Source organism: Palaemon carinicauda, chromosome 30 (genome assembly GCF_036898095.1).
Source record: "Palaemon carinicauda isolate YSFRI2023 chromosome 30, ASM3689809v2, whole genome shotgun sequence".
NCBI classification, from domain to species: domain Eukaryota; kingdom Metazoa; phylum Arthropoda; class Malacostraca; order Decapoda; family Palaemonidae; genus Palaemon; species Palaemon carinicauda.
The window spans coordinates 82,630,906-82,646,236 of record NC_090754.1 but is presented as its reverse complement, the minus strand read 5'-3'; the positions used below and the strand labels follow the sequence as shown (position 1 = coordinate 82,646,236).

General features: G+C 44.4%; 1 long non-coding RNA gene across 1 annotated transcript in view; it reads right to left on the bottom strand.

Moving 5' to 3' along the window:
- Window positions 1–207: 207 nt before the first annotated feature.
- Window positions 208–15,331, bottom strand: part of LOC137623326 (uncharacterized) — a 38,842-nt gene continuing 23,718 nt past the window's right edge. The window contains exon 3 of the long non-coding RNA XR_011040596.1: window positions 208–2,183. This is a non-coding gene — a long non-coding RNA (uncharacterized lncRNA). The remainder of the gene's footprint in view (window positions 2,184–15,331) is intronic.

Genomic DNA, 15,331 nt, shown 5'->3' with positions numbered 1-15,331 from the left:
CAAAGCAAGCTTTAGAACAGCCTACTAGAAAATCCCTTTGAAGTTTACATTCAAAATAATCCTTACATAAAGGCTTTATATTAACCTTTCCGTTAATGCTGAATAATGATCATAATTGCAAAAGAGAAATATCAAAAATAAGTCAGAATCATTATTATTTTCTAAACCTTTGTATATTCATTCCTTCTTCTTCTTCTTCTTCTTCTTCTTCTTCTTGGGGTATCAAAGCCAACACTTGTTGTTGGCACGGGCCTTTCCCTTGGTTGGCCCGTAGCATATTCATTCCCTTAAAAAGGAAGTTAAACAGCATCGGCTGACATTTCTTGTTGAGTAATCACAATCTTATACAAATAGCTTATAGGCCTACTTTTCAAGAAACTACAAACCTAAAATTTGATATCGTGTAAAAGAAACTTCAAAGACAGTTTCAAGAGTTAGATGAAACGGTATACATAAAGTTCCAAAATATTTCAAATTGGTTATATACACAGGCAATTGATACATTTTAATAAAAAAGATTTTAGAATGAATTGAATTTGGATGAACAAAAATGTAAGGTTTTCTCCAATCACACCTTTAGTAACTTGTTTACATTAGCTAGCAATATCCTAACTATAATGCTATCTAGAAACGTGTTAAAAGAGGTCCAAAGGAAACTGACATTTATCTTAACAGATAATGAAAACTGAAAGCATGAGCAGGTAAGTACTAAGGGAGAGAAGTTATTCCTCACATAATAATAATAATAATAATAATAATAATAATAATAATAATAATAATAATAATAATAATAATAATAATAATAATAATAATAATAATAATAATAATAATAATAATTATTAACAATATTTTTATCTACCAATTTTAGGGGTAGCCGACATCAAACAAATGAAACAATGGGACCTTTCCTCTTTCCGCTCCTCCCAGCCTGACGAGGGATTCAGCCGAGTTTGGCTGGTACTGCTAAGGACCCACTTCTTTTACATATCAATTAACTGCAAATGTTCAATTTCCTCACTTTTTAAAAGCTTTTATAATAATTCATAATATAAAGTCAGTCCATTTACCGTGACCTATATCAATCCTAGTTATATAAGTTAGGTCCTTTAAATCCATCATCATTTAGTACATTATTATTCAACAATTTGTTTTCAGACAACTAAATGAATGGCTGCTCTTGTTTCATATTAAACAATAATCAAGATATTGCAATTGAATTTTAATAAAAAAGTCAAACAATGTTCTAAATATTGATCCGAACCTAACTATCAAGTTGAAGTTAGAAAGTATTTTGATTTTCAAAAATATAATCAATTCGCGTGTGTTATTTTCATTGGAAAGACGGACGGAATTAAAAAGAACTAAATTTAACTTTACATGCATCAACTTTTTAAAGTTTAGAGCCAATAAAACATTTGCTACCAAACCGAATGAACGTTAAAAACTTTGATACTTCGTAGCTTCAAGAGAAAGCCACATTTTGATAAACTTAAATAATCTGATGATGTCGTTGTAAACTTTTATATCCATCTTCAGTTAATGATTGCTAGTCAAGGCATAAGTTAATGGACTGACCAGAATGACACAAAATCTGTCAAAATCTCAGTACCTCTGGTCAATTGAACATTTAATATATACCGTACTGTGTAGAAAAGAATATTCTCTAGTTATATAGGAATTATCTGTTTTAATGTTGTTAACGTTTCTTAAATATTTTATTCAAATTTCTTATTACTTCTTATATTGTTTGTTTATTTCCTTGTTTCCTTTCCTAACTGAGCTATTTTTCTCTGTTGAAGCCTTTGGGCTCATAGCATCTTGCTTTTCCAACTAGGGTTGTAGCTTGGCTAATAATAATAATAATAATAATAATAATAATAATAATAATAATAATAATAATAATAATAATAATAATAATACTCCAGAAAAGTTTGATTATAGACTGGTAGCTCCAATGAGACTATTCAGTTCACGGTTTGAAATCAAGAAATTCTTAAAAGTTAATCTAATATTTTTTTTCACTCGGGAACTTTCTGGATATTTGTTTCCGTAGTATATCCCGAATTATTTGCAGCCGATCTTCAACTTGAACTCATATCTTGAACTTGACCTCATTAGAGCTATTTGCCGCTTAACTTCGGAGGAGTCTTCATAATTTCCTTTAGTTCTTTGGCCGAGTTAGTCTGAAAAAAATAAAATGCCGTTAATTGTAGATATACCATTCTTATTCATCTATTTAGTGAGCACTTCATTACCAAGACTAAACAACTAGTAAAATATTTTTCAAGATAAACTATAAAGCAGATCTTGTTTCGCGACATTAAAAATTAATGACATTATAGGACCTAATATGACATTCAAAGTATATACCTGGTATAACATGGAATATTAATATCTCCTAAATCTTAACAAGGTAACATCAAACTACTCTTACTCTTCCGATTGACTTCTTAATCACTGACTAACCTGAGCTTCTGTAATCCATCAATAAACCCTTTCAATTTTCTTCATTAAGATTAAATAATAATTCCCTGAGTAAAATTATCCTACCTTACAACACAATAATATACTGCGGTCATAAACACGCACAATTCTCATCATCATCAGCCGAAGCTAATCCACTGCAAGACAAAAGGCCTCAGACACGACCTTCTACTCGCGTCTGTTTATGGTCTATGCCAGACTACAGGCTACCATCAAATTTTCTTAGCTTGTTAATCCAAGGTCTTCTCGTTCTTCCCCTGCTTCATTTGCAATCTCTAGGGACCAATTCTGTTATTCTTAATGTTTATCTATTATCTGTCATTCTCATTATATGTCCTGCTCATGTCCACTTCATGTTATTAAAATATCTTCTACTTTAGTTTACTCTTGTGACCAAGCTGTTCTTTCTGTCTTTTATTGTTATTCCCTTTATTCATGTTATATCTCTGAGTTGTAACTAGCTTTTGTTTTAAGGCTTTAGGAAGGCTCCAAGTTTCAGAAGCATAAGTTAATACTGGTAGGACCATCTGATTATATACTTGTTCTTTTTAGTGAAAGTGGTATTTTACTTTTAATACCCAGTAAACTCAAATCTGTTTAGCAAAGGCTCTCCAACACTTACTGTCTGTTGTATGTATATTCATTAACAGTCTGTAGACGTTTGTCCATAAGAGTTATTTGTTGACTGCATCTTCATTGAACATTGTCTTAGTTTTATTCATATTAATTTCAAGTCCTACATTTCTGCTTTCTATTAAAATATGTCATCTTTTGGAATTCATCACATGATTCCCTAACTAGAACTAGGTAATCTGCAAATCTTAAGTTATTAAGGTATACCCCATTAATGGTAATACCTAAATTTTCCCAATCTAAATTCTTAAAATCATCATATATGCATGCTGTGAATAATTTAGGAGAGATTGGGTCTCCTTGTCTAACTCCTTTCTCAATCAGAACATCTCATATCTTTATGTAGTTTTATGATTGTTGTACTTCCTGTATAGATATCTTCAAGTGTTCTAACATAAGATTCATCTATTACTTGTCTTTGAAGTGCTTTCATTACTGCTGAAGCTTTGACAGAATCAAAAGCTTTCTTATAGTGTATAAATGCTACATATAGTGGTTTATTATACTCTCTTGATTTTTCCATTGGCTAGTTAATTACATGGATATGGTCAGTTGCTGAATATACAGGTCTAAAGCCTGCCTCCCCTCTTGGTTGATTAAAGTTTAGCCGTCTTTCTATTTGGCCAAATAAATATTTGGCCTTGTAAATATTTCATATATAACTGTGCGTAAACTTAATGGACGGTAATTTTTCAGGTCTTTTGTGTCTCCCATTTTGTGGAATTAGTATAATGATAGAATATATCCAGCCTGTAGTTATAGCACATTCTAGCAAACATTTTTAGTAAAGTCAGAAAGCTTTACTACAATGAAATCTCCTCCATCTATTTTGCTACTGGTTCAGGTGTTTCATTGTATCTTTTGGTAAAGTTAGTTCTTATATCACATCTGTAAACCGTTATATAGAAATCCTCTGCAATTTTTATCACTCCATCTCTTTTGTTGATAACATTTCCATTTTAATTTCTTCAAGCAAATATCTGTTGGTGCCCCATTCCATATGTACTTTTCATTAACTTGATGCTTCTTCCTTTCTTTAGTGTCCTTAATCTTAGTCTGATTATGTTTACAAATATCTTGGGTTTTTAGTTTATTTCTTTCGATAATTTATTGACTGAAAGCTGAATTCAATAATCAATCCTAATTCACCCTGATTGACTGGCGTATCTTTAGTTAATTGAAATGACAATTTTACCTATATATATTGTTAACAAAAATATTACCTTCATCACTAACAGACAATGCAGATTAATCAACTATCACCTGATAGGAATCCAATGATTAAAAAATAAACAATCCCACAAAAATTTAGGGTACATTTATTTACAAACATCTCTTGTCAAACCAACAAGTTGAAAATTTCAAGATAAGATCCTGACTAAAATCTCATGTTAATCCGTTGATTAAAATCTAAAATCAATCTACTAACTTGAAAAAAAAACTTTCGAATCAATCTACTGACTTAAAAAATCAATCCACTGAGAAAAATATAAAAAATATTCACTGAATAAAAAATTCAATTCAATCCACTGACTAAGAAATGTAAGTCCATTCAGTGACTAGAAATCTAAAATGTTTAAAGTAATTTGTATCTTTCCTAACTATATAAAAAATAAATTGCATCTTTTCTAACTATACAAAAACCTTTGTCCTTTGACAGGAGTATGAATTTAGCGAAGGTGAAATGGCCATTTAAACTTTAAATGTGGTAACCATAGTTGCCCTACCTGCCACCTGACAGATGGAGCAACCATCACTTTGACCTTAAATCTAGGAGATGCGGTGTGGTTGAGACAGACAGCGTAACTTAAAGGACTCTAAATTGTTTAGTTAGGAAAATACAAAGTTATTGACAAATTATGTGCTTTGTTCCTGCACAAATACAAACTATCGTCCTTTAATAGGAGACTTATCCTTAGGAGAGAGAAGGCCTTATAACTTATCTGGTTGGTTACTAACAATGTACTGTACTTTGGTCCTGAAAAGGAGTGAAAGCAATGATTCCTGCCAACTTCTCAAGTATCTGAGTACGAACATGCAGAAAGTGTTAGGTCCCTACCAGGAAACGTGTAGATGGTCACAGAAGAACTTATATAAAACGGACATATTGTCAATGTTAGTTCATCATAAGAAATGGGTATGCATACATATTTCCATCCTATGCTTCTGAGCATAGGCTGATCCCTCTTCGGTCTGGGAACTTGTTAAAAGCTGAGTGACTTTTACCAAGAGACCGAGAATAGCTCCCTCAATGGAGGAAGGAGAGGGAAATTAAAAACCATTGCAGAGGGGCTAAGACCAGAGAAGTAATTCGACATTAATGTCACAGCAGATGATGAATAGTTGTATCGGTACCTCTAAAAGAAGCTTTTGCAAATCTGGAGAGAGTAGCACATGGGAGCCACAAGGGGATCCTGACACCAATGTCATCAAAAGACTTTAGAAATAGTCAACTAGATAGATGGGAGGAAAGACTAGGCATCCAGAAAAAAATTGCAAGTCCTGAACGCTGCTAATGATCCTTGAACTGGAGAGCAGTTTACTGTAGATGCTCTGGAACTGGAGACCAGACTACTGTAGATGCTCTGGAACTGGAGACCAGACTACTGTAGATGCTCTGGAACTGGAGACCAGACTATTGTAGATGCTCTACAACTGGAGACCAGACTACTGTAGATGTTCTGGAACTGGAAACCAGTCTACTGTAGCTGTTCTGGAACTGGAGACCAGTCTACTGTAGATGTTCTGGAACTGGAGACCAGTCTACTGTAGATGTTCTGGAACTGGAGACTGGTCTACTGTAGATGTTCTGGAACTGGAGACAAGTCTACTATAGAAATTCTGGGACTGGAGACCAGTCTACTGTTTATGTCCTGGAAATGAAGTGCAGTATGCTGTAAGTTCCAGATTGACCAGGAGGCAAACGGATCTTTTGATGGTGATTCCTGAAAATAGATTAACTTAAAATTCTAATATGAGAAAATGTGGTGACCCCTATATTCTCTACTCTATGCTTCTGGTGACTGAGGGTGTGTTTACTTAAACTATATGGCTCTGTCACTACCTGCCCAAAGGTAAAGGCAATCCTTTTGTCTGATGTGTTTGACAGTAAGCAGTGTACAGTAGGTCTACTGAGTACCACAATCTTCCTCTGTCCTGTTTTCCTGAAGCAAAACTAACTATATCAGGTTTTCGGTACAGTAAAAATAAAACTCTTACAGGACCTTGGTGCTTATAAAAGTGTAGCCTGAAATTATATTTTTCCTTTTTTTTTTTTTTTTCAAAAAGATAGGCGATTTCTTAACATCCAAATTGTAATTTTTTGAAAGTTACCAAGACAACGTTGTTTTTTAAATTGTCTGAGAATTGGTAATGAGCTTGTGGTAGGTAAGCCCCACCTTATCTAAATTTTTAGAACATCTTTTTGGCAAAACGTCTAAGTAGGCACGCTAAAAGCAATTATCTGTTCATTAATTTGTAGCATTGCTTTCGCAAAGGCCTTGGAGCATAACATGCCCTTCCTAAAATTTCCATTAAACAAAAATCCATTGAGGTCAGGACTGGCCTTGATTTTAGTTCTCACTTTGTCTTAATCATTGGGTACTCGTTTTCAAATTTAAACAGATGGGAGTAGGTGGGTGTTTTCTTAATATCATTATTGAATTCTTAAGTAACAGATTGTAAAGAATGGTTGTAATATCTAATATTCCCCAAGGTAGTATTCTGAACCCCTTATCTTTCCTGCTATATAAGCAAATGTGGTTTGCCCTAGAAAACAAACTCGTGTTTGCAGATGATTCTACTCTTTTTTCATCAATCACATCTCTTCAATGTAGACTTATGGTTGCTGAAGCTCTTAAGAGAGACCTAGCTAAGATTATTGCATGTTGCAAATTATGGGGCCGAAGTTAAACCCTAACAAAACTTAGTATGATTGTAAGTAGGTCAAGAGCATTGGCTCCCCAACATTAAGATCTTTACATTGATAATATCTGTCTAAATTTAATGTGTGATTATTGATTGCAAATTTACTGTTGAGAAGCACATTGAGTCTTATTTAATTGCAGAAAATAATTGATTTAAGTCATTCATTCTACTTTGTTTTGAGAATTGTTCTATCTGCTCCTCAGCTGCCGATTTTTTTCTTAATTTGTTGGTTAGAAACTCGAGGTCTATTAATTTCCTCATTCCAGATCTGGATATTAATCTCTGGCACCATCGTCCAGTTAGTTCTGGAGAATTTTTCACCCTGCTCTTCAGCTGCCGATTCTTTTCTTAATCTGTTGGTTAGAAACTTAAGGTTATAAAATTCCTTATTCCGGATCTAGATGTTAAACTTTGGCACCAGCATTCAGTTAGTTCAGTTAGTGCTAAATGCGTTACCTCCCTACATTTGCTGATACTATAATCTTATTAAACACCATATTTTGGCCCTCTATCTTCTGTTCAGACATGGGACTGTTTACCAACTGAACATTGTTCTCAGATCGTGGTTAAAGGAAAGCCAAGTGTCTAGAACCTGGAGCATTGATTCCTAGAGTGAGACAGGCATGTCAATCATTGAGAACACTTAAGGGACAAATCTCGTTTGGCTACGTACCAGAAGTGATGAGCAGACATGTTTGGGACAGGTAGAAATCAAAGTTCCAGATTTGAACTGATAACTAAAGCCTGGAGGACGAAGAGGCGAGTTCTTGTAGGGCCGAAGGGCGGCAATCTCACTGAAACGCCTTCTTCCTGATGGTAGACCGTGCAGTACTTTCTGTTATGATCCTGAACAGAGTCCAAGAAGGGAAAAGTCGGTCAATCCTCGGATTCCAGTCAATTTTCCCAAATGGAAAAGTTGGTTGTTAAAGACCTTGAGAACAGTCTGAAGACTACGAGTGTACTCATTCGTGTTCCTCAGGGACCCAAGGGCCCCCAGGTAACTAACTATAGTGTCAAGAAGGTCTCTGCCTTCTGCCTAATTAGACGAAGTTCTAGGAATATCAAACCATGTCAAGGAGAAGTATACAACTGCACCTAACCAGAGATCCAACAAGCTGATCCAGGCCAGGGGCTTCCATGGCAGAAGATTTTAGGCCTGTGAATGATGTCCATCAGTGCTAGTGTCTTCCATCAGGTATCTATTCCTGGCGATGCTATCGCTGAATCAATGCACAGTGAAGGTCCTCTTCTACTAGGATGTGGAGGAAGGGTGGCATCCTTTCCTTTAGCCCCCCATGAGTGTGGTGGGTAATGGCAGGAGCAGATTCTGATTCTTTTCCCCTGGGAGAAGTTTTAAGTAAAAAAACATTCTGGAACAAGAGGGCGCAAAGCTAGAAGTGGCAGCATGTGCGAATGTTATTTCCCAAACAGAGAAGGTTTTTGACGTGCACCAAAAAAGAATTGCCAGGAAGGGGAAGGAGATGACACATAGTAGTATAAGAGGAAAGGTACTCGTCTCGCACTGATTCTCACCGTTTCTGTGAGAGATCATCGTCCAAGAAGGAAAAGGAATAGCCAAACTCATCATTCATATCAATAATGCATGTGCTTATTTTCAAGAGAAGCCAAGTACAGATAGTAGTTGCAGGAGCACTAAATTCGTGTACCCATACACTTACTTGAGGATGGGCATGTTCTCCATACGTATCAACACAACTCGCAAACTAGGTAAGAACATTCTAGGATCCCTTCCCTGCGTGGGAATGCTCTCGGTACCAGTGTCTCTCGGTACCACAGTCTCTCCCATAGAAAATGACAAATTTGAAGATAATTTGTATTTTTCCTAACAATACAAACCTTAGCTATTTACATTGGGTGACTTACCCCTTAGGAAGGGTGGAAAGTTCCCAGCCATACTGGCTTTGGCTTTACCAGGGGACTCAGAATTCGAGTGAGTCGCACTCGAGAAAAGGAGTCCCTGCACCTCACAAGTTCCTTGCTCCGAAAGGAACCGTGTGGCCTACATAAGCTTGTGTGTGAAGGAAGAAGTGTGACCCGTCCTAGGCAGTTGACCTGGAGTTCCAGAAGGAACTCTGGGTTAGGACGTTCCCAATACCACCTCGTCAGGGTATGGGGGACGCGACAGTATTGACTCAATACTCGGAACACAAGGAAGCATGGTTTACCTGCAGAGGTTCGAGATCAGCTATGCAGAGACCAGGATGCTGCTTCCCAGTAGAGGGGATGATGATGAAAGAAGTAAGGGCCAGACCTACTTCTTTCGTTCATGCACACTAAAACCTGATAACAATGCCCTCAACCTTCTGCTACCTGTCCAAAAAGGAGCCTGATGTTAGACCAGCTGTTGTGTAGACACCACAGAGCGATAGAAATGTATCGAAACTCCTGTGGGTCACGCCCTGCAGGAAGCGGGCTGCGAAGGTCATTAGACGCTTCCAGACTCCAGCTTGTAGCACCTGCGTCACAGAGTAGTATTATTCAAAGGAGGGGGACGTTGCGATGTATCCGACATCGTGCTGTAGGGCGACGTGACGGGGGAGGGTCTGGATTCAGGTCGAGATGAATGTACTCGAGTCCGAGCTGAAGAGGTATACTGGTGACTCTCCCCCGTGTCCTTCTTGTGCTCTCAACCCGGCTGCACATGAGGACAAACTGCAGCTGTTCCCAAAGCTAACCTCTCGATTCCTTACTGGCAAGAAGGAGGTTTTGGGACATCAGATACAGAATGGTGACTCGAAATCTTGAAGGAATTGGACCGAAGGGCCGGGACCCCAAGATTCTGAGTCTAGCCAACAACTCAGGAGCGAACCTGAATGTTGCCTTCCCCCATTCCTTAGAAAGGGCGGAGTCGTACGAGACCAAGAAGATTGCTTACACACTGGCCGCGGCCAGAGTGAGCAGGAGCCCCAAGACGGAATACGATCTGAGGCCTGACGTAAAGGGTCTTGAGAAGATCTTTTGAGGGACTAAAAAGTCCGAGCCATGCTTCAAGTTGGAGGTCTCACTCCGACTAGGGCAGGGACGTTCGCAGCTTCGCATGAGCGAGGAAAGGTCCAGAGGGAAGGAAAAAGTTATTCCTTTAAGCCTGAAGGTCAGGGAAAGGCTGAGCGACAGGCTTCATTGCCGAGAGAGGAAAGGAATTTCCTCCCGCCGAAAGGCAATAAGTTCGTTATTGCTGGAGAAGAGGCCTCAAGGGAAGAGGTATATCTCCTACGACACCAACCACCGAAGACTCTCCACTTCGCCTGAAAGACCCCCGCGGATGACTCTCGCAGATGACGCGACCTCCGTCCTGCGACTGTAGCGGGTTGTCTCTTCTTGAGGAGGCGGCGTAGTGTCTCCAGGCATGAAGCCGAAGCGACGCCCCAGCTCGTGAAAGACGTTGCAGTGTGGTTGTTTGAGTAGCCTGTGCCGTGGGAGAAGCTCTCCCGGGAGTTCCGTCAGGGGAAGCAGAGGGTCCGGAAACCGTTCTGCGTATAGTCCCAGTGGAGCTCTCAGGGCCATTGAAAGGTTGACAGACAACCTGGTCTTGTTGAGACCCATTCTCAACAGACAACAAAGGAGGGAAGACGCAGGCGTCGATGCTGTCCCATCCTCACCGGAATGCATCTTGCCAGAGTCTCGAGGTCTGAGACTGGGGGGAAGAACAGCGGAAGCTTGAGGTTCCAAGCTGTTGCGATCAGGTCCCCCAGACCAGGACTTGCTGGTTACTCAAGGCCAAAGACCCCCAGGTACACTCTCTCTACGAGGCTCTGCTCGGATAGTCGGGGAGAACATTCCTCTGCCTGGAATGAGAGAGCCGACGGTGGTATTGAGAGTATCTCAATCATCTCGGTATCTCTACTGCAAGATGCGAAGGTGTGAAAATGCGTCCCCTGCTGGTTAGAACACGCCAGAACCATGAAGTCGAAGCGCACGGAGCGACTCGGCAGGAGCTGTAGTATCTTTAGAGGGGCCAGACTACGGCCCCTAAGCCTGCCTGAATGATGGACCCTGACCAGAGGCCTGGACCGGAACATGCCCCCCCCCCCCCCCTTTTCTTTGACGAGTCCGAGAACAGCATCAAAAAGGTGGGGAAAGGACGAGAATATCCACTCCCATCAAGAGGTTCCATAGGTCAACACCCATTGCAGGTCTAATCATTCCACTGGTCCCATAGGGGCCAGAAAGTCCGGTAAATCGTTGCTTGAAACCACCGGAACTTGGACCGCCCCACATGGAACTTATCCTGAGGCGACCGTTCGGAACTATAGACGGGTCAATGAGGAAAAGAGAACTAGGAAACGTTCCAAGGTAGGGCTGAAAGCTCTGCTTGACTGAGAACAGGTACTGCGACTCTCCTCAGCCTTGCCACAGTCAACTGAAGGGAAGGCTTGGAGGAGGTGGCAACAGAATCTGGCGTCCCCAGGTGGTCACCCATCAAAGTACCAACCAGAACCGACATTGCATAACCTCACTGGACGGTCGAAAAGCGGGGTTTCCAACGTGGTAAGGCCGTTGACTCAATATCATGGCTAGATACTCCAGATGTTGAGGCAGAAGAAGAGAAGGCTCCTAGCAAAATACCATGAACCCCCACTCATGGTAAGCATCCGGAAGCTTGTCCCGGTGCTGAAGAAGGTCGAACCCGAGCCTACCGAAGTTGACCAGACCTCCAAAAAGCGAAGGAGGCGGAAGCCTGCATCTGAGCGGCCATGAGGAAAGCAGGGAGAGTTCTCTGGGGAAAAAAACCTGTGATGCCACGGCAGGATCGCCACACTGCATCTTAAGCAGGAATACCTGCAGTCTAGGCTGAATTCCACGAGCTTCCTGGAAGATGGATGGAATGGAAACTGAAAGTACCCGTCCTTCCGATCCAGGGTCTAAGGAGTCCTGTCGCCTCGTTACGAGTCTGATCAATTCTGCTGTTCCACGCTGGACGAAGTTTGTTCGACAAACTTGATTAGGGCTGAGAGGTCGACTATGGAACTCCCGACTCAGCTACTTCCTTACAAGAAAGGATCGACTGAAGAAGCCAGGGGTGAAGCCGTCGATGATCCTATGGAGGACCCTTGCCGACCCTATGGCATAGAGGTTCAGAGACACTGAATTCGGTGACAGACAGCAGGCGCGATATCCTTGGCCGATCACAGAGATCGTGCAGGAATGGGCATCGGGAAGCTGTCATCCGGATGAGTAACCTTAGGCATCCTCCCAGCGTGAAACCTGCAAGGGGGGTTGCCAATCCTAGAGATCGTGAACTCTGTCGCTCCCTCTAGGACTATACACCCCCCCCCCCCCCCGGGAGAGCCTCCCATGCCATTATTCCTGACAGGAGGGAACTGCAATTGGACACCTTGTCTCAGTTCTCGTAGCCGGTCTGATAACTTAGGCCGACGTGGCTGAAAGAAGGAGGCGCTAGAGCCCTGCAGGGTCTGGAAGAAAGTGCCTTGGAGGAGTGAAAACGGAAGTCGACTTCCTCCGCACAGCCGCTGTCTATGTCTCTGTATTTGGGCACAAACAAACTCTTCTCAAGGATGGAAGGGTGTCTGAGGTTGTCGACATCCACGGATGAGACACCCAAAAGGAAGCCCTCGGTCATTGCGTCCAGATGGTCCAACATCGAGCTTACCCGCAAGTTCGATACTTGACGACGAAACGCCAAGTTGCTTGAGCCCGAGAGGAGGAAAGTACCCATGACCTTCCTGTAGCTTCCTTGAACCAAACCTCGGGTCGTAACCGAGGAGGGAAAGGACCTGGTAAGCCCCTTTCACGAGATGGAGAAGAGGAAGGGGTAAACAGTCACCCTTTGGCCGATGGAGAAATCTCGAACGGAAAGTCCCCCGCCAAAAATCCTTCCAGGGAATGACGGGGAAGGGCTAACCCAGGTTCTGGAAAGAGGAATGTTGCTCAGACCTCCCTGAAGATTTTTCTTATTCTTGCATGTGCTATGCTCTGCGTTTACGGGGTGAGGCCATGTTCTGGAAATACACTCCAGAAGACTCGCCAGGCTGGCCATGCTGCGAAAACCCCAATGGGAATCGTGGTCGCAATCGCCCTGGAGCTCGCGCAATGGTAAATCAATGATTTGCGCGGGGGCGAACGTGGAAGCGCCCATGTGCGGGCACGCAAGAACGCAAACGAAGGGCAGCGAAGGAGCGCAGGAGGAGGGCGAGCGTGGTAGTAAGGGCGAGAGCTGGTGGTCGGCGAGCGATAACCCATAGGCGAGCAATGGATACTGCAAGAATTAAGCCGACGTTTGCGCGACGGGACACCGTCGGTTCGCGCGACGGGACACCGTCCGTCCGCGCGACGGGACACCGTCCGTCCGCGCGACGGGACACCGTCCGTCCGCGCGACGGGACACCGTCCGTCCGCGCGACGGGACACCGTCCGTCCGCGCGACGGGACACCGTCCGTCCGCGCGACGGGACACCGTCCGTCCGCGCGACGGGACACCGTCCGTCCGCGCGACGGGACACCGTCCGTCCGCGCGACGGGACACCGTCCGTCCGCGCGACGGGACACCGTCCGTCCGCGCGACGGGACACCGTCCGTCCGCGCGACGGGACACCGTCCGTCCGCGCGACGGGACACCGTCCGTCCGCGCGACGGGACACCGTCCGGTCCGCGCGACGGGACACCGTCCGTCCGCGCGACGGGACACCGTCCGTCCGCGCGACGGGACACCGTCCGTCCGCGCGATGGAATACCATTGGTTCGCGCGCGAGCGAACATTGGAGAGCATGTGCGTGGTCGCACATGAGCGTAGGCGTGTAGGCACGTGGGCGTGTGGTCGCGCGGGCACGTGGGCGTGTGGTCGCGCGGGCACGTGGGCGTGTGGTCGCGCGGGCACGTGGGCGTGTGGTCGCGCGGGCACGTGGGCGTGTGCGGTCGCGCTGGTACGTGGGCGTGTGGTCGCGCGGGCACGTGGGCATGTGGTCGCGCGGGCACGTGGGCATGTGGTCGCGCGGGTGAGCACAGGCGGTCGGGAAGACCGATGACACGTAGGCGGGCAATGGTGCGTTGACGAGCGATGGCGCGTTGACGAGCGATGGCGCGTTCTGGCGAGCGATAGCCCGTAGGAGAGTGAAGGCGCGATGGCGCGTTCTGGCGAGCGATAGCCGTAGGAGAGTGAGGCGCGATGGCGCGCGGAAAGCGATGGCGCGTCGGCAAGCGACTGCGCGTTGGCGAGCGGTGGTGCGTTAACAAAATACTAACGTGCAAGTGAAGAATCGCGCGGGCGCGTAGGCGATTGCCAACGTGAGAGACTAGTGATGGTTAGTGCGCATCGCGCTAACAGAAGGCGCGCAGGTGCATCAGGAAGGTGAGCGCTGAAGCAAGCTGTTAATCATGCGATCCTAGACGGTCAGAAAACCGTTGGCGCCCATTGGTGCGTGGCAAAGAAGGGCGCGCAGATGTGCGCTGGCAATTGAAGATAGCTGGGGCACAGAAGGAAAGAAGTAAAAGTGAGTGCTGGCGAGCAGGAGGAAGATCTACGGCAAGACTCAGCTACCGGAGATCGTGGTCCACAGCAGGCGAGCGCTAGATCGCTACTGATGGTGGTCAGGGGAACTGACACGCGTGGCAGATCGATGGCGATCGTTGACGCGTAGGAGATTGCTAACGAGCAGGTGAACGTTGACGCGTCTAAGGTCGCTGGCGAGCTGGTGATCGCTGACGAGCAGAAGGCAACGCGTGGAAGCCTGCGCGTAGAAGAAGAGTCCTTGACCCAGACCTGAACCGAAGTTCTAGATCGCGAGGGTGAATGTGGGCGCACAGGGCGCGTAACAGGAACCAACAGGAACAGCAGAGATGATCATCATGAGAGCGCTGACGAACAGGAGAGCGCTAACGAACAGGAGCGCGCTGGCGAACAGGAGAGCGCTGACGAACAGGAGAGCGCTGACGAACAGGAGAGCGCTGGCGAACAGGAGAGCACTAGCGATCAGGAAAGCGCTGATGAGCAGGAGAGCGCCTGTGCGCTAACACTGAGCAGGAGCAGGAGAGCAGAAGGGCGCGCAGGGGAACCCTGACACGCAAGGGAAGAACCCCCGTGGGAGGCAACCCTTTGCCCCGAAGGGATCGTTGCCCGTCGGGAGACTGATGTCCGTCGGAAGACCCTGTCGGGAGACTGATGTCCGTCGGAAGACCGTTGTCTGTCCGCCGGGAGACTGATGTCCGTCGGAAGACTGTTGTCCGTCGGGAAGACCGTTGCCCGTCGGAAGACGAGGTCAGACTGCTGTCCATCTGCACCTGGGGCGGAAGATCAAGGAGGAGGAGTTGT